Raw genomic sequence first — 19,151 nt, 5'->3', positions numbered from 1 at the left:
GAAACACACAGGGTTTTGGGGGGAAGGGGGTGGGATGGGCCTGGCGGTGGGTATTAAGGAGGGCATGTATTGCATGGAGCACTGGGTGAGGTGCATAATCGATGAATTTTGGAACACACAAAAAATTAAATTAATTTTAAAAAGTAAAGTACTTTTTATAGCAGTTGTAAGTTCACTGCATAGTTAAACAGGAAATACAAAGTTCCTGTATATTTCTTGCCTGTACAGGTACAGCTTTCCCTACTATCAACATCTCACACAAGTTTGTACACTTTTTATAATCAGTGAATCTTTTTAAATTCCTGTGTATTTAATAGATAATGTTATATTAGTTTCAGGTATACAATATATTGATTAATATTTCCATATATTCCTCAGTGCTCATCAAAATAAATACACTCTTGATCCCCTTCACCTATTTCACCCATCCTCCCACCCACCTCCTGTCTGGTAACCATCTATTTTCTACAGTTAAGAGTCTGGTTTTTTTCCCTTTTTTGGGGGGGGTCATTTTGTTTCTTAAATTCTGCACATGAGTAAAATCACTTGAAATTTGTCTTTCCCTGACTGACTTATTTCACTTACCATTATATTCTCTGGTCTAATCCATAAACTTAACCAAAGAGGTAAAATATCTGTACTCTAAATACTATAAAAGACTGATGAAAGGAATTCAAGATGATATAAAGAACTGGAAAGACATTCTATGCTCACGGATTGGAAGAACAAATATTTTTTAAAATTTAAAATTTTGTATTACACAAAACAATCCACACATATAATGCAATCCCTACTGAAGTACTAACAGTGTTTTTCAAAGAACTAGAATAAAAATTCTTAAATTTATAGAGAACAAAAAAAGACCGTGAATTTCCAAAGCAGTCTTGAAAAAGAAAAGCGAAGAGGCATCACAGTTCTAAACTTCAAGCTATATTACAAAACTGTATTCATTATTAATTGGATCCTTTTTTGTTGAAGATATGGAATTCTTTACATATTCTGGGTACAAGGCCTCTGTCATATATGTGATTTCCAAATATTTTCCCTAATTTTAGTTTATATTTTCATACTCGTGATAGGATCTTTGCAGAACAAAATATTTTAATTTTGATGAGATCTAATTTATCAATTCATTATTGCATGGATCATGGCTTTGGTTTCATATTTAAGAAATCTTCACCTAAGACTTATGATGCTAAGTCAAAGATGTTTCCTGTCTACTTTTTAAAGTTTTACAGTTTTTAGTTGTATTTTATTTTTAAAGTTTTTATTTACTTAGAGAAAGAGATAGTGAGCAGGGGACAGGGAAAGAGGAGAGGGAGAGAGAGTAGCTCAAGCAGATTCTGCCCTGGATATGGGGGCTCAATTCCATGATCCTGAGATTGTGACCTGAGCCAAAATCAAGACCACCCAGGTGCCCCTATAGTTTTTTCATTGTATAATAAGATTTATGATCAATTACTTTTCTGTCTCTTTTTATTTAGTACATGCTAGCATGGTAGTGTGACAAGGATGTTTCTCTTCTGTCCCAATTCAGCTTCAGTTTTAGGTAGTCTTCTGTCCCTGGTTTTCCAGAATGTTTTCTCAGTGATACTGCCTCTCCTCTACGCGGCAGTCAAATTTTATCTTATATCTTTGTGAGTCTTTGAGGGAATTATTTCACCCATTCCCATTGGTAAGAAGGCTCTAATTATCAATTATCTGTGTCTAGGATGGTTTTCTTTCCCTCTCCTAAGAAATAGAAAATTTTTTTTCTTTTACCCTTCCTTGGAAGCAGTGGGTGTTTACAAGATTCCTTAGAGGCAACCATGTGTGCTACCCCATTCTCCCACCTCCAATCAGTGACATTTGTGCAGTGTTTTGCTTTTCCAGCAATAATGGCTGTCCTCCTCTTCCAGGCCTGTGATGTTTGGGGAGACTTTATCTGATATTTTGCCCTGCCATCCTTCTTTCCCATGATCAACAGATGTAAGTCTGTGGAGTAAAGCCCGAGAGTGGAATGCCGACTTCCCTTGTCTTTGCAACTCCACGAAGTTCTATGATGTCATGCTATTCTACATTTGGCTCTAGGCAATTCATTAAAATATTTATCTCAATTCTCCTTACTGCTTTTTTGCACCTTATGTCTTGTACCCTGGTGTTCTGCTATAGGGGAACCAATTTGTATTCTGTCTGTCTTTGGAAATTTTGTCTTTGTATTTGAGACTATTTTGCTGCCCTTTGACATCAACTCTTATGGGTTCAAGAAATGTTATGATTTTATTCCTTATTTGCCTAAAGTGATGCTCTTTCCATCTTTTCTATATCCTAGGTTGAAGTGGAACTTTGATTGATATCTTTTAAGTAATAAATTTTGCTTAAAGAATAGTGAAGGAGAGGATATATATGAGTTTCCTTTGGTATCATACTTCCTTGTATATAAGCACAATTATTTATTCTAGGTCTAAGGTGTATTGCAATGTTAGTATTTTATTATTTTTAAGAAGCTGAAAAATCTCCCCAATTTAATTTATAGTATTTGTGTTTTTAATATGTTTTTCTCATTTATATGTCATAGATATATAACAAGGTGTATTTAGGATATTGTATTAGAGTCAGTTTGAATACTATCTGTTTAAGACTAACTTATTTTCTTCAAATGGACTAAAATTCATAAGATAAGAAATACCACTGATGGACCTTCAAGTAAGCATAGAGTTCTAAAAATAGAACTACCACATGATCCAGCAAGTTCTTTTCAGGATATATACCCAAAAGAAATGAATTCAGTACTTTGAAGAGATATCTGCCTTCCCATATTCATTGCAGCATTATTCATAATAACCAAAATATAGAAATAGCCTGTCAATCAGTGAATGAATAAAGAAAATGGGATATTTGAATATTATCTAATTATGAAAAAGAAGGAAATCCTGCTATTTGTTTTGACATAGATCAAGTTGTTGGAAATTGTGCTAAGTGAAATAAGCCAGACACAAAAGAAAATACTGGGTGTTCTTACATGTGGAATCTAAAAAGTCTAATACAAAGAAGCAGAAAGTTGATTGGTATTTACCAAGGACAAGGAGGCAAAAGAAATGAGGAGATACTGAGTGAAGAATGCAAAGTTACAGTTATATAGGATGCATAAATCTAGAGATTATCTACAGCATGACTATTGTTAATAATACTCTATTTGATACTGCAAATTTGCCAAGAGAATAGATTTCAGGTGCTCTCATAACACAAAAAAATGGTAACTGTGAGGAAATGATATGTTAATCAGCTTGACTATAGTAATCCATATATATCTATATCTATATCTATATCTATATCTATATCTATATCTATATCTATATATATACAAACACACACACACATATATATACCAAATCATATTGCACACATTAAGCATGCACAATTTTTTGTTTAAAATAGGTTTTAATCTTGCTTTAATTAAATTTCTATTTAAATATACTAGAAGTTGTAAAAAGCAGAGAAGTTAGGTAGATGCTATGTTGCCTTTAAGAACTTCCAGTGTTTATATAGGCTGTGTTTTCTAGGAACATGTTAAGAAGTTGTAAGACCAGGGGGCGCCTGGGTGGCTCAGCGGGTTAAGCCGCTGCCTTCGGCTCAGGTCATGATCTTGGGGTCCTGGGATCGAGTCCTGCATCGGGCTCTCTGCTCGGCAGGGAGCCTGCTTCCCTCTCTCTCTCTCTCTCTCTGCCTGCCTCTCTATCTACTTGTGATCTCTCTGTCAAATAAATAAAAATCTTTAAAAAAAAAAAAGAAGTTGTAAGACCAGGGGAGCCTGGGTGACTCAGTGGGTTAAAGCCTCTGCCTTCGGCTCAGGTCATGATCCCAGGGTCCTGGGATCCAGCCCCGCATTGGGATCTCTGCTCCATAGAGAGCCTGCTTCCTTCTCTCTCTCTTCCTGCCTCTCTGCCTAGTCGTGATTTCTCTCTGTCAAATGAAAAAAATATTAAAAAAAAAAAGAAGTTGTAAGACCATTTTGTATTGTATTCACTGTGAAAACCTATTGAGGGGTGCCTGGGTGGCTCAGTGGATTAAAGCCTCTGCCTTCGGCTCAGGTCATGATCCAGGGTCTCTCTGCTCAGCAGGGAGCCTGCTTCCTTCCTCTCTCTCTCTATGCCTGCCTCTCTGCCTCCTTGTGATCTCTCCCTGTCAAATAAATAAATAAAATCTTAAAAAAAAAAAAAGAAAACCCATTGAGACTACATTTTAGGTCAGTTCAATAAATAATTTAGGAGTGAAATGAACTCTGAATCACTAAATACAGGAAGGAAATAATGAAAATGATTCTTAATTTCAGGATGAAACCCAATTCTTAATTTGAACTGTCTTGTTTTATCTACATGTGTCTAGACCCTTACATAGATCTCCTTGGGATTATGGCTGTTTTTGTTACTTCATCTGATAGGGAGGCCAAATATTACTTAGGAAATTTAAACAATCCTCCACCCCCTAGTACATAGGGACTAAACATTATTCAAATAAGTGGCCTCCTTGAACATTCAGAATTCTAACAAGGAGTGGGGTGCTAAGTAGAAAAGAGGCTTACTTAGGTAAGATTAGGCTTAGACTCAAAACAACTCTTCCAAGGAACTATCCAGGGTACTACATCACATCTACTGAAGTTGGCTTGATCCTTTTCTTCCGTAGCCATCTTAAAATTTCCCATTTTCCTACTTGACTACCTAAAACAGGGCATCAGTCAAAAGCCACTTTTTATTATAATCAACTCTGTACACTGTATTAACATGCCAAATGTTTTTTTTTTTTATATGGTCTTAAAATGTCTCAATAAGGTTTGTAACTTCAATAGGTTCTCCTTTGGAAATTTTCCAGAGTGGTTGCACCAGCTTGCATTCCCACCAACAGTGGAGGAGGGTTCCCCTTTCTCTGCATCCTCGCCAGCATCTGTCATTTCCTGGCTTGTTAATTTTAGCCATTCAGACTGGTGTGAGGTGATATCTCCTGGTGGTTTTTATTTGTATTTCCCTGATGCCGAGTGACGTGGAGCCCTTTTTCATGTGTCTATTGGCCATCTGGATGTCTTCTTTGCAGAAATGTCTGTTCATGTCCTCTGCCCATTTCTTGATTGGACTGTTTGTTCTTTGGGTGTTGAGTTTGCTAAGTTCCTTATAGATTTTGGATACTAGCCCTTTATCTGATATGTCATTTGCAAATATCTTCTCCCATTCTGTCAGTTGTCTTTTGGTTTTGTTAACTGTTTCCTTTGCTGTGCAAAAGCTTTTGATCTTGATGAAATCCCAATAGTTCATTTTTGCCCTTGCTTCCCTTGCCTTTGCCGTTGTGCCTAGGAAGATGTTGCTGCGGCTGAGGTCGAAGAGGTTGCTGCCTGTGTTCTCCTCAAGGATTTTGATGGAATCCTTTCTCCCATTGAGGCCCTTCATCCATTTTGAGTCTATTTTTGTGTGTGGTAAGGAAGTGGTCCAATTTCATTTTTCTGCATGTGGCTGTCCAATTTTCCCAGCACCATTTATTGAAGAGGCTGTCTTTTTTCCATTGGACATTCTTTCCTGCTTTGTCAAAGATTAGTTGACCATAGAGTTGAGGGTCTATTTCTGGGCTCTCTATTCTGTTCCACTGATCGATGTGTCTGTTTTTGTGCCAGTGCCATGCTGTCTTGATGACGACAGCTTTGTAATAGAGCTTGAAGTCCGGAATTGTGATGCCACCAACTTTGGCTTTCTTTTTCAATATTCCTTTGGCTATTTGAGGTCTTTTCTGGTTCCATATAAATTTTAGGATTATTTGTTCCATTTCTTTGAAAAAATGGATGGTATTTTGATAGGGATTGCATTAAATGTGTAGATTGCTTTAGGTAGCATAGACATTTTCACAATATTTATTCTTCCAATCCAAGAGCATGGAACATTTTTCCATTTCTTTGTGTCTTCCTCAATTTCTTTCATGAGTACTTTATAGTTTTCTGCATATAGATTCTTAGCCTCTTTGGTTAGGTTTATTCCTAGGTATCTTATAGTTTTGGGTGCAATTGTAAATGGGATTGACTCCTTAATTTCTCTTTCTTCTGTCTTGTTGGTGTACAGAAATGCAACTGATTTCTGTGCATTGATTTTAGATCCTGACACTTTACTGAATTCTTGTACAAGTTCTAGCAGTTTTGGAGTGGAGTCTTTTGGGTTTTCCACATATAGTATCATATCATCTGCAAAGAGTGATAGTTTGACTTCTTCTTTGCCAATTTGGATGTCTTTAATTTCCTTTTGTTGTCTGATTGCTGAGGCTAGGACTTCTAGCACTATGTTGAATAGCAGTGGTGATAATGGACATCCCTGTCGTGTTCCTGATCTTAGCGGAAAAGCTTTCAGTTTTTCTCCATTGAGAATGATATTTGCGGTGGGTTTTTCATAGATAGCTTTGATAATATTGAGGTATGTGCCCTCTATCCCTACACTTTGAAGAGTTTTCATCAGGAAGGGATGCTGTACTTTGTCAAATGCTTTTTCAGCATCTATGGAGAGTATCATATGGTTCTTGTTCTTTCTTTTATTAATGGGTTGTATCACATTGGTTGATTTGCGGATGTTGAACCAACCCTGCAGCCCTGGAATAAATCCCACTTGATCGTGGTGAATAATCCTTTTAATGTACTGTTGAATCCTATTGGCTAGTATTTTGGTGAGAATTTTTGCATCTGTGTTCATCAAGGATATTGGTCTGTAGTTCTCTTTTTTGGTGGGTTCCTTGTCTGGTTTTGGGATCAAGGTGATGCTGGCCTCATAAAATGAGTTTGGAAGTTTTCCTTCCATTTCTATTTTTTGGAACAGTTTCAGGAGAATAGGAACTAGTTCTTATTTCAATGTTTGGTAGAATTCCCCTGGGAAGCCGTCTGGCCCTGGGCTTTTGTTTGTTTGGAGATTCTTGATGACTGTTTCAATCTCCTTACTGGTTATGGGCCTGATCAGGTTTTCTATTTCTTCCTGGTTCAGTTGTGGTAGTTTATATGTCTCTAGGAATGCATCCATTTCTTCCAGATCATCAAATTTGTTGGCGTAGAGTTGGTCATAGTATGTTCTTATAATTGTCTGTATTTCTTTGGTGTTAGTTGTGATCTCTCCTCTTTCATTCATGATTTTATTGATTTGGGTCCTTTCTCTTTTCTTTTTGATGAGTCTGGCCAGGGGTTTATCAATCTTATTGATTCTTTCAAAGAACCAGCTCCTAGTTTCATTGATTTTTTCTATTGTTTTTTTGGTTTCTATTTCATTGATTTCTGCTCTGATCTTTATGATTTCTCTTCTCCTGCTGGGTTTAGGGTTTCTTTCTTATTCTTTCTCCAGCTCCTTTACGTGTAGGGTTAGGTTGTTTACTTGAGACCTTTCTTGTTTCTTGAGAAAGGCTTGTACCACTATATATTTTCCTCTCAGGACTGCCTTTGCTGTGTCCCACAGATTTTGAACCGTTGTGTTTTCATTATCATTTGTTTCCATGAATTTTTTCAGTTCTTCTTTAATTTCCTGGTTGACCCATTCATTCTTTAGAAGGATGCTGTTTAGTCTCTATGTATTTGGGTTCTTTCCAGCTTTCCTCTTGTGATTGAGTTCTAGCTTCAGGGCACTGTGGTCTGAAAATATGCAGGGAATGATCCTAATCTTTTGATACCGGGTGAGACCTGATTTGTGACCCAGGATGTGATCTATTCTGGAGAAGGTTCCATGTGCACTAGAGAAGAATGTGTATTCTGTTGCTTTGGGATGCAATGTTCTGAATAGATCTGTGATGTCCATCTGGTCCAGTGTGTCATTTAAGGCCTTTATTTCCTTGTTGATCTTTTGCTTGGATGATCTGTCCATTTCAGGGAGGGGAGTGTAAAGTCCCCTACTATTATTGTATTATTATTGATGTGTTTCTTTGATTTTGTTATTAATTGGTTGATATAGTTGGCTGCTCCCATGATAGGGGCATAGATATTTAAAATTGTTAGATCTTCTTGTTGGACAGACCCTTTGAGTAGGATATAGTGTCCTTCCTCATCTCTTATTATAGTTTTTGGCTTAAAATCTAATTGATCTGATATAAGGATTGCCACCCCAGCTTTCTTCTGATGCCCATTAGCATGGTACATTGTTTTCCACCCCCTCACTTTAAATCTGGAGGTGTCTTCGCGTCTAAAATGAGTTTCTTGTAGGCAACATATAGATGGGTTTTGTTTTTTTATCCATTCTGATACCCTGTGTCTTTTGATTGGGGCATTTAGCCCATTTACATTCAGGGTAACTATTGAGAGATATGAATTTAGTGCCATTATTAGCCTGTAAGGTGACTGTTACTGTATATTGTCTCTGTACCTTTCTGATCTACTACTTTTAGGCTCTCTCTTTGCTTAGAGGACCCCTTTCAATATTTCCTGTAGAGCTGGTTTGGTGTTTGCAAATTCTTTCAGGTTTTGTTTGTCCTGGAAGCTTTTTATCTCTCCTTCTATTTTCAATGATAGCCTAGCTGGATAGAGTATTCTTGGCTGCATGTTTTTCTCGTTGAGTGCTCTGAATATATCATGCCAGCTCTTCCTGGCCTGCCAGGTCTCTGTGGATAAGTTTGCTGCCAATCTAATATTTTTACCATTGTATGTTACAGACTTCTTTTCTCGGGCTGCTTTCAGGATTTTCTCTTTGTCACTAAGACTTGTAAATTTTACTATTAGGTGACGGGGTGTGGACCTATTCTTGTTGACTTTGAGGGGGGTTCTCTGCATCTCCTGGATTTTGATGCTTGTTCCCTTTGCCATATTAGGGAAATTCTCTCCAATAATTCTCTCCAATAGACCTTCTGCTCCCCTCTCTGTTTCTTCTTCTTCTGGAATCCCAATTATTCTAATGTTGTTTCGTCTTATGGTGTCACTTATCTCTCGAATTCTCCCCTCGTGGTCCAGTAGCTGTTTGTCCCTCTTTTGCTTGGCTTCTTTATTCTCTGTCATTTGGTCTTCTATTTCACTAATTCTTTCTTCTGCCTCATTTATCCTAGCAGTGAGAGCCTCCATTTTTGATTGCACCTCATTAATAGCTTTTTTGATTTCTACTTGGTTAGATTTTAGTTCGTTAATTTCTCCAGAAAGGGCTTTTATATCTCCAGAGAGGGTGTCTCTAATATCTTCCATGCCTTTTTTGAGCCCGGCTAGAATGTTCAGAATCGTCATTCTGAACTCTTGATCTGACATATTACCAATGTCTGTGTTGATTAGGTCCCTAGCCTTCGGTACTGGCTCTTGTTCTTTTGTTTGTGGTGATTTTTTCCGCCTTGTCATTTTGTCCAGATAAGAGGATATGAAGGAGCAAATAAAATACTAAAAGGGTGGCAAAGACCCCAGAAAAATGCGCTGTAACCAAATCAGAAGAGACCCCAAATTGTGGGGGGGGAGAAAGGGGATAAAAAGAGGTTCAGAAAAAAAAAGAAAAAAATTTTAAAAATAAAACAAATAAAGAAAAAATATAAAAAAGAAAAAATATACATATTTAGGTAAACTAGTCTAAAAACGTTAAAAAAGAAAAGGGTAAAAGTTTTTAAAAATTTAGGAGAAGAAGAAAAAAGAAAAAAAAGAAAAAAAATTGAAAAAAAAAAAATTGAATTAGCCGCAAGACTAATGAATCATGGAGAGAAAGCCATGAGTTCCGTGCTTTGCTTTCTCCTCCCCTGGAATTCCGCTGCTGTCTTAGGAATTGAACCTGCTTTCCTTGATAGATGAACTTCGTCCTGGCTGGATATTTTGTTGATCTTCTGGGGGAGGGGCCTGTTGTAGTGACTCTCAAGTGTCTTTGCCCGAGGCGGGATTGCACCGCCCTTACGGGCGGCTTGACTAAGTAATAGGCTCGGGTTCGCTTTTGGGAGCTTCTGTTCCCTGAACGCTTTCCGTAGAGTTCTGGAGGACGGGAATGAAAATGGCAGCCTCCTGGTCTCTGGCCTGGAGGAGCCAAGAGCCCAGGGCCCCACTCCTCAGTGCGCCCCCAGAGGACAGCACCCAATCACTCCCGTATCCCCAGCCTCCAGCTGCGCTCCGAGCTCACCAAGGCCGCGACCAGTTCAAGGTAACCCCGAGCTGAGAGTTCAGTCCTTGGCTCTGTCTCTGTAGCCGGCTTCTCTGCTCTAATACCTGCGAGCTCTGTGACACTCCGACACCCCCGATCCTTCTGTGACCCTGTGGGACCTGGGGCCACGCTGACCCCGCATGGGCTTCACCCTGGTTTAGCCTCTGGAGCAATGTCCCTCAGTGGAACAGACTTTTAAAAGTCCTGATTTTGTGCTCCTTTCCTCCGCCGCTTGCTGGGAGCCGGCCCCTCCCCCCGCAGTCTATCTTCCCGTCGTTTTAGATTCACTTCTCCGCCAGTCCTACCTTTCAGAAAGTGGTTGATTTTCTGTTTCTAGAGTTGCTGTTCTTCTTCTCTTCGATCTCCTGTTGGATTTGTAGTTGTTTGCAATGTTTAGATAAGCTATCAAGCTGATCTCCTGTTACCTGATGTAGTCTCAGCCTGCTACTTTTCTGCCATCTTGACTCCTCCGCCCTTTCTTTTTATTTCTAAATCTCTTCAAACATGTCAACATATTTGGTTATAATGCTATTTTCTGCGGGGGGTGGGGGGGGACCATTGATCTTACTAGTGGGTTTGCCAAGATGATGGAATGACAGGAAATTAATTCCAAGGCTGATGTAAATAAATATTACAACCAATCAGAGTTGACAAAATGGATATTTTTATAAACCAAAGGAATATGCCACTTGTAAAGGCAATCTGGCTGCTAATGTCCTTCACAGCATTGTTCACAAAAGTCAAGTTAGCTGATCTGACAAGTTATTTGATGTTTCTTCACTAACTCACAATTTTCCACTGGGTCCCTAACGAATCTTGGAAGCTTGTTGAGGAGAGTTCCTTCTGAGATAAAGTGAGCATTCACAGATTAAGAATATGGGAGTAGCCACAGGACGCATACAAACTTCAAACATGCTCACTTGCTCATAAATCTGTAAAGCAATTAAAATATATAAATGTGTGCAACTACCAATTTAATTACCTTCAGGGTGTCCTTTGCATATAATTCACAAAATTGTTTTCACCTACAATAAAATATGTGAAGTAATGATAAAAGGTTTCCCTTGGCCCAGCCATACCTGTTTACTAGGTTCTCCACATATTTAAGGTTTCTAAATAAAATTTATATTTTACCAGATAATTTTAGGCTTATCGTCATGGTCTCATTAACCGCACACTCTTTAGTCACTGGTAAGTATGCATCAGAATTTTCTGCAGGGCTTTGTCAAAACACAGATTGCTGACCTCCAGTGTTTCCAGAGTGAAAAACAAAAACAATACTGGCGGCATCACGTTACCCGATTTCAAGCTTTACTACAAAGCTGTGATCACCAAGACAGCGTGGTACTGGCATAAAAACAGACACATAGACCAGTGGAACAGAGTGGAGAGCCCAGATATGGACCCTCAACTCTATGGTCAAATAATCTTCGACAAAACAGGAAAAAATATTCAATGGAAAAAAGACAGTCTCTTCAATAAATGGTGCTGGGAAAACTGGACAGCGGTATGTAGAAGAATGAAACTCGACCATTCTCTTACACTGTACACAAAGATAAACTCGAAATGGATAAAAGACCTCAACGTGAGACAGGAATCTATCAGAATCCTAGAGGAGAACATAGGCAGTAAGCTCTTCGATATCAGCCACAGCAACTTCTTTCAAGATATGTCTCCAAAGGCCAAGGAAACAAAAGCGAAAATGAACTTTTGGGACTTCATCAAGATCAAAAGCTTCTGCACAGCAAAGGAAACAGTCAACAAAACAAAGAGGCAACCCACGGAATGGGAGAAGATATTTGCAAATGACAGTACAGACAAACGGTTGATATCCAGGATCTATAAAGAACTTCTCAAACTCAACACACACAAAACAGATAATCATATCAAAAAATGGGCAGAAGATATGAACAGACACTTCTCCAACGAAGACATATAAATGGCTATCAGACACATGAAAAAATGTTCATCATCACTAGCGATCAGGGAGATTCAAATTAGAACAACATTGAGATACCACCTAACACCAGTTAGAATGGCCAAAATTAGCAAGACAGGAAACAACGTGTGTTGGAGAGGATGTGGAGAAAGGGGAACCCTCTTACACTGTTGGTGGGAATGCAAGTTAGTGCAGCCACTTTGGAGAACAGTGTGGAGATTCCTCAAGAAATTAAGAATAGAGCTTCCCTATGACCCTGCAATTGCACTGCTGGGTATTTACCCCAAAGATACAGATGTAGTGAAAAGAAGGGCCATTTGTACCCCAATGTTTATTGCAGCAATGGCTATGGTCGCCAAACTGTGGAAAGAACCAAGATGCCCTTCAACGGATGAATGGATAAGGAAGATGTGGTCCATATACACAATGGAGTATTATGCCTCCATCAGAAAGGACGAATACCCAACTTTTATAGCAACATGGACGGGACTGGAAGAAATTATGCTGAGCGAAATAAGTCAAGCAGAGAGAGTCAAGTATCATATGGTCTCACTTATTTGAGGAGCATAACAAATAACATGGAGGACATGGGGAGATGGAGAGGAGAGGGAGTTGAGGGAAACTGGAAGGGGAGATGAACCATGAGAGACTATGGACTCTGAAAAACAACCAGAGGGTTATGAAGGGGCGGCGGGGGTGGGGGGGAGGTTGAGGAACCAGGTGGTGGGTAATAGGGAGGGCACGTACTGCATGGAGCACTGGGTGTGATGCCAAAACAATGAACACTGTTATGCTGTAAATAAAAAAATTAAAAAAAATAAATTAATTAAAAAAAAAAAAACAGCATGGAGGTTCCTCAAAATGTTGAAAATAGAACTACCCTATGACCCAGCAATTGCACTACTGGGTATTTACCCTAAAGATACAAACATAGTGATCCGAAGGGGCACGTGTACCCGAATGTTTATAGCAGCAATGTCTACAATAGCCAAACTATGGAAAGAACCTAGATGTCCATCAACAGATTAATGGATAAAGAATATGTGGTACATATACACAATGGAATACTATGCAGCCATCAAAAGAAATGAAATCTTGCCATTTGCGATGATGTGGATGGAACTAGAGGGTATCATGCTTAGTGAAATAAATCAGTCGGAGAAAGACAACTATCATATGATCTCCCTGATATGAGGACATGGAGAAGCAACATGGGGGGTTAGGGGGATAGGAGAAGAATAAATGAAACAAGATGGGATTGGGAGGGAGACAAACCATAAATGACTCTCAGTCTCACAAAACAAACTGGGGTTTGCTGGGGGAAGGTGGGATTGGGAGAGCGGGAGGGGGTTATGGACATTGGGTAGGGTATGTGCTATCATGAGTGCTGTGAACTGTGTAAACCAGGCGATTCACAGACCTGTACCCCTGGGGAGAAAAATATATTATATGTTTAAAAAAAAATTGGAAGGGGAGACTATGGACTCTGAAAAACAACCTGAGGGTTTTGAAGGGTCAGGGGTGGGAGGTTGGGGGAACAGGTGGTGGGTAATAGGGAGGGCATGTATTGCATGGAGCACTGGGTGTTGTGCAAAAACAATGTATACTGTTACACTGAAAAAATAAATAAATTAAAAAAAAAGAAATAAAAAGAAAATAAATTTTACTACTTGATATTTTCCTTATATGTGATACAGTGGAATGCCTTTGTAACCTATACCCTTATAACAATTTAATGAGTTGAAGTTAAATCATGAAGTGTAAATACCTTTCATAAATATCTTGAGTTAGACTACAAATGATGGTTACTACTCTTCCTAGTGTCTAGTATTATTAAGGGATTTCACTTTTCATGTACTATAAAATTTGTTACTGTTCAAAGAAGAACAACTATTAAACTATGATCATATTTATCATTTATTTATTGCTTAATCTCATTAATTTCAACAAAAAGGGAATAATGAGCTTACATTTGATAAGTATAATTTGTTTCCCTTTTGAAATTGATTTGTAGAAGGCCTTAAGTTATTTATTATCTATAGAGAATGAAAGTTCTCTGGCACTCCTAAGGAATTATCTAAAGATTATAAGTATTTATTAAAAGTTAAACACTTAAAACTTTCCTATTTGTGTACATGAATCCATTTTTATAATTTATGTTTGAACACCTTCAAAACAAATGTTTGAATATTTTCCTGATAGTGATTTTATGTTCTTTGTTGGCTTACCATTTTCCAGCTATTTGGGTTATAAACTTTGGGGAAATAAGCATAGAATACTGAGTGATTAAGTGTCTCTTTCTATAATTATACACTATATAAGCATTACTTTGTAAATGCTGCAGTTTAGAAATCAAAACCATAGTGTAGAATCTGTGGGTGGTCTGTGATCTGCTGATCAAAGGATCTTAGTTCATATTTTACATCCCTTTAGTGGGGTCAAGAAGGTTTTTATCTCCATATGGGTCAGTTAACTTTATTCAGTTAAATTACACGACCATTTATTTTCCCTTTGACCCTGGTAATCCAATGTATATCATTTATCACAGGGTAAATAAGTCACTTTGAACGTTTAAGTGTACCTTTTCCTTAGTCCTGAAAATACTCAGGACACATGTTCCTAATGGTGGTGGAGCCCAACTCATTACCTTTTGTGATGAACAATATATTATATAGAAACTGAGTATAGTACATCCCAGCTCAGAGCCACCAAAATATTACTAAATCTTGTGTAAACTTCTAATGTCACGCTCCAATAATTGGAAATCCAGAGATACATAGGCATACAGAAAATTTCAGGCTAAAAATTTCCTAAAGACTAAAGAGAAAGCAAGAATCTCTGCTATGTATACTTTGCAGAAGACTGAAACTTGAGTCCTCCTTAATACCTGTCTTTGTGCTGAAGTAAGTCATCATGTTTTTCACCAAGAATCTAAGGACCTCTGAGCTTGTCAAAATTGTGTATATTAGTTTCTGGTCACTAGTAACTTAAAATCAGACACTATGTCTTTGATAAAGGGAATCAACATTAAAAGTCTGCAGAGTTAAGTACTGTCATACATTTTTATATTAGCCCACAGCTTTAAGACAGTGTCTGGCTAGAGTAGAAAAATATTTTTTGTCCATCCAACGTATTGAGCACCAGACATATGCTGTGCGCACAGAGATTAATAAGTTAATTCACTAACATCAAAATCTCAAAGTTTATTAGTAAAGAAAATTAAAGAAGTGTTGAAATAAGGATATGGAAAATATTTTATGGAAGTAAATTGAAATGGGTGGCTAATTTTCCCCAGAGATGAGTGTAAGGAGGGTATGGAGAGGGGAGGGTAATATCAGAGGGCTTTCACAGAACAGTGGGTTAGAAGTTTTGGCATCAGGCAGAAGTAGTTTTAATTCTAGAATTTCCATTTAATATCTTTGAGATCTTGGTAAAATCACTGAACCTTTTCTAGGGTCCGTTTCCTCATCTGCAAAATACAGATAATATAAATTTTTACAAATTGTTATAAGGGCTAAATGAATTCATGAAGAGCATATGCTTGGAGCATAGTGGGCTCTCAGTAAATAGTAGTTATTAATGACCGCTATTAAAAATAAGTTGCTTAGGAAGAGTAGGATGGGGAAGACACAATAAGATGTGCATAGATCTTACTGGAATATGAGGTGGTAGATGAAGCTGGAAAGATAGTTAGAGGCCAGTTGGTGAGAACATTTGCATTCAGAGCTAACAAGTACGGATATTTTACTAGAGAATATGGAGTATCATTGAGGAATTTTTATTCCTGGGCTGCCAGAGAGGAAGATGGACTGGAGAAAGAGTATAAATTTAGAGTGAGAAAGACAAAATAAGAAGAATCGTTAGTATCACTAGTTCATATTCTATGAGCTAAACTGAGGCAATGACAGTGGGGGGAGATGGAGCAGACATTTAAAAAATATTTGAGAATGGGGCGCCTGGGTGGCTCAGTTGTTAAGCGTCTGCCTGCAGCTCAGGTCATGATCCCAGGGTACTGGTATCGAGCCCCACATCGGGCTCCCTGCTCAGCAGGAAGCTCAGTTCTCCCTCTCCTACTTCCCCTGCTTGTGTTCCCTCTCTCGCTGTGTCTCTCTGTCAAATAAATAAATAAATAAAATATTTGAGATAGACATCAAGGGACATGTTAACTGAAAGAACTGAGAAACAGGAATTTATTAAAATCCTTAAGTTGAGGGAAGGGTTTTGATTTTTTTTAAATGAGAGCGGTGTATGCATGTTTGTAAGCTAAGAAGAATGTAGAATGAACATTTATGAAGTCTAAATTTAATACAGAAGCAAATACATTCATAGTGAAATATTACTCATCCATAAAAAGATGGAGAGGAGAAGGAAGTTGAGGGAAATTGGAAGGGGAGGCGAACCATAAGAGACTATGGACTCTGAAAAACAACCTGAGGGTTTTGAAGGGGCGGGGAAACCAGGTGGTAGGTAATCGGGAGGGCAGGTATTGCATGGAGCACTGGGTGTTGTGCAAAAACAATGAATACTGTTACGCTGAAAAAATAAATTAATTAATTAAAAAAAATAAAAAGAATGGAATCTTGCCATTTGCAACAACATGAATGGAACTAGAGAGTATAATGGTAGATGAAATAAGTCAGCCAGAGAAAGACAGATACCACATGACTTCATTCATATGTGGAATTAAAAAAAAATGAACATAGGGGAGAAAAGAGACAAACGAAGAACAGACTCTCAACTAGAGAACAGATGGAGGGTAACTGGAGGAGAGGATGGGTTAATAGGTGATGGGTATTAAGGAGGGCCCTTGTTGGGATGAGCACTGGGTGTTGTATGTAAGTGATGCATCATGAAATTCTGCACCTGAAACTAATATTACACTGTATGTTAACTAACTGGAATTTAAACAAAAATTTGGAAAAAGAAAAAAAAGAAATACATTCACAGTGAGGAAGCTTCTTGATATAGTTGATGTGGTGTATTTATCAAATGCACAAAACAATAATAACAAAGAACATATTAATTCATTCAGCAAATATTTACTGAGCTCCATTTTGTTCCTGAGAGTATGCTAGGTGCTGGCATACTCTCTGGAACATTTACTTATGGGAATAATGAAACAAATATAGACCATATGTTGATTGCCGTTATGAAGAAAAAGCAGGGAGAAGTTAGAGAGTTATGGGAATTGTGTTGTAGAAAGGACAGTCATAGAAGCACTCTGAAGTGATATTTGAGCAGCAAGCTAGGTGGACAGTAGAGGTCATTAATTGCCTGGAGAAGTCGAGACAAGGAGCACATTGGTTGGGGTTGAATCAAGAACTCAGTTTTGAATAGATTGAGTTTGAGATACCTATTAGATCTGAGTAAAATAGGCAGTTGCATGTACAAGTCTTGACTTCAAGAGTTTGTGGCTGGAAATAAAATTTGAGCTCTCAGCAAACAGGTGATATTTCAAGCCATGGAACTGGATGGGTTATGGAAATACCTAGGCTGTTGGGAAAGATAGGGGTGGAGAATGGAACCCCAAAGTTTCTACTTCTAGAGACTGGGGAAATGAGGGATTGTCCAGCAAAGGGCACTGGGAAGAAATGGCCAGTGATGTAGGAGGAAAATGAACAGTTTTGTTCTGGAGAACGAGTGAAGAAAATGTTTAAAGAAAGAGGGGGTCAGGGACGCCTGGGTGGCTCAGTTGGTTGAGCAGCTGCCTTCGGCTCAGGTCATGATCCCAGCGTCCTGGGATCGAGTCCCACGTTGGGCTCCTTGCTTGGCGGGGAGCCTGCTTCTCCCTCTGCCTCTGCCTGCCACTCTGTCTGCTTGTGCTCACTCTCGCTCCTCTCTCTCTCTGACAAATAAATAAAATCTTAAAAAAAAAAAAAAAAAAATTTAAAAAAAAAAAGAAAGAGGGGGTCATAAAAAAAAAAAAGGAATCATGAACTGCATCAAATGTGAATGAGCGGTTCAGCAAGTTAAGGTCAGTAACAATGCCTTTTGGGTGATGGGAACGGCCCAGTAGAGGAACAAAGATATTTGATTCTAAAGGGGTGGTAGTGGAGAATTGTAGAACAGAGTCTTTGGGCTGCAAGAGGGGATGAGATCCAATGCTCAAAATGGTGGGCCTTATTTAAGAACGCTGCCAGTTCAGCCAAACAGGAATTTGTGCAAGTGTGTGTACATGCACATTTTCACAGTTTATAGCTCCATGCACCTTCCACTTTGAAAGTTTTCACCTTCACAGAATCGTATTTACAAAGTTCACTCTTTTCTCTGGAGTTTCAAGCAGTGTATGTGGGAGGGCACATTTAGTGATCCTTGTTTGCAATTCAGTGCCAACCTCTGGTGTGCTTTTTACTCACATAGTGCTGGACTGCAGATGGGGAAATGAATGGAGGGCATAGTTCAGTGTTTCCTCGGGCGCAACACAGCAGCACTGGGTGTAGTACTGGGGAAAGTACGCTTGTGTTTTACGTTGACTGCTAGAAACCTCTCCAAAGTACTGAGCCACCTTGTCGCCGTGACCTTTGCTATTTTAAGTCTCTTTGAAGTGTCAAAGGTGGAATCACTTTTTTACGATGTGTGCCGAAGTGTTTCGATAAAGATCTTGATCATCACCCGGGTATGAGACTGTATTTATCTCAGTTATATCGCTAGCTCCTACTACAGTGAGTGGCTCGGAGTAGGAAGGCAGTACAGATTCCACTGGAAGAAGACAGAAAAATGATTATTACTTTCACTACAGGCCCAATATCTTCAGAGCGGAGTGGGGGGTGAAATTAGCTTCATACATTCTGCCTTCAGTGTCACAAGTAGAGTCCAAAACGTGGCACATTTGTGTGCATGTGTGTGTGTGAACACTAGAAACACTGCGTGTCACCAGTACTATGGAAACGCTGAGAGGGATGGGGCTGGAAGAGTTAAGAAGTTCAGGCGTACTAGTTTGTTTTAAATGCATTTTCGTCAGGCTTCCAGCTTTTAGAAACCCAGTGTACACTGGACTGAAATCCCGGCCCCACTATTCATCACTATACACAAATGGGTGTGGCTCGGTGTATAGGACGCCTGCTTTTGTGAGCCCTGCAAGCAGATATTCCTGGAGTCCTCCCCTGACACTGACTCCTCCAACGCTATAGAGCGTTTCCAGT

This window comes from Meles meles, chromosome X (genome assembly GCF_922984935.1).
Source record: "Meles meles chromosome X, mMelMel3.1 paternal haplotype, whole genome shotgun sequence".
Taxonomy (NCBI): Eukaryota; Metazoa; Chordata; class Mammalia; order Carnivora; family Mustelidae; genus Meles; species Meles meles.
Note: the sequence above shows the minus strand (reverse complement) of the source record.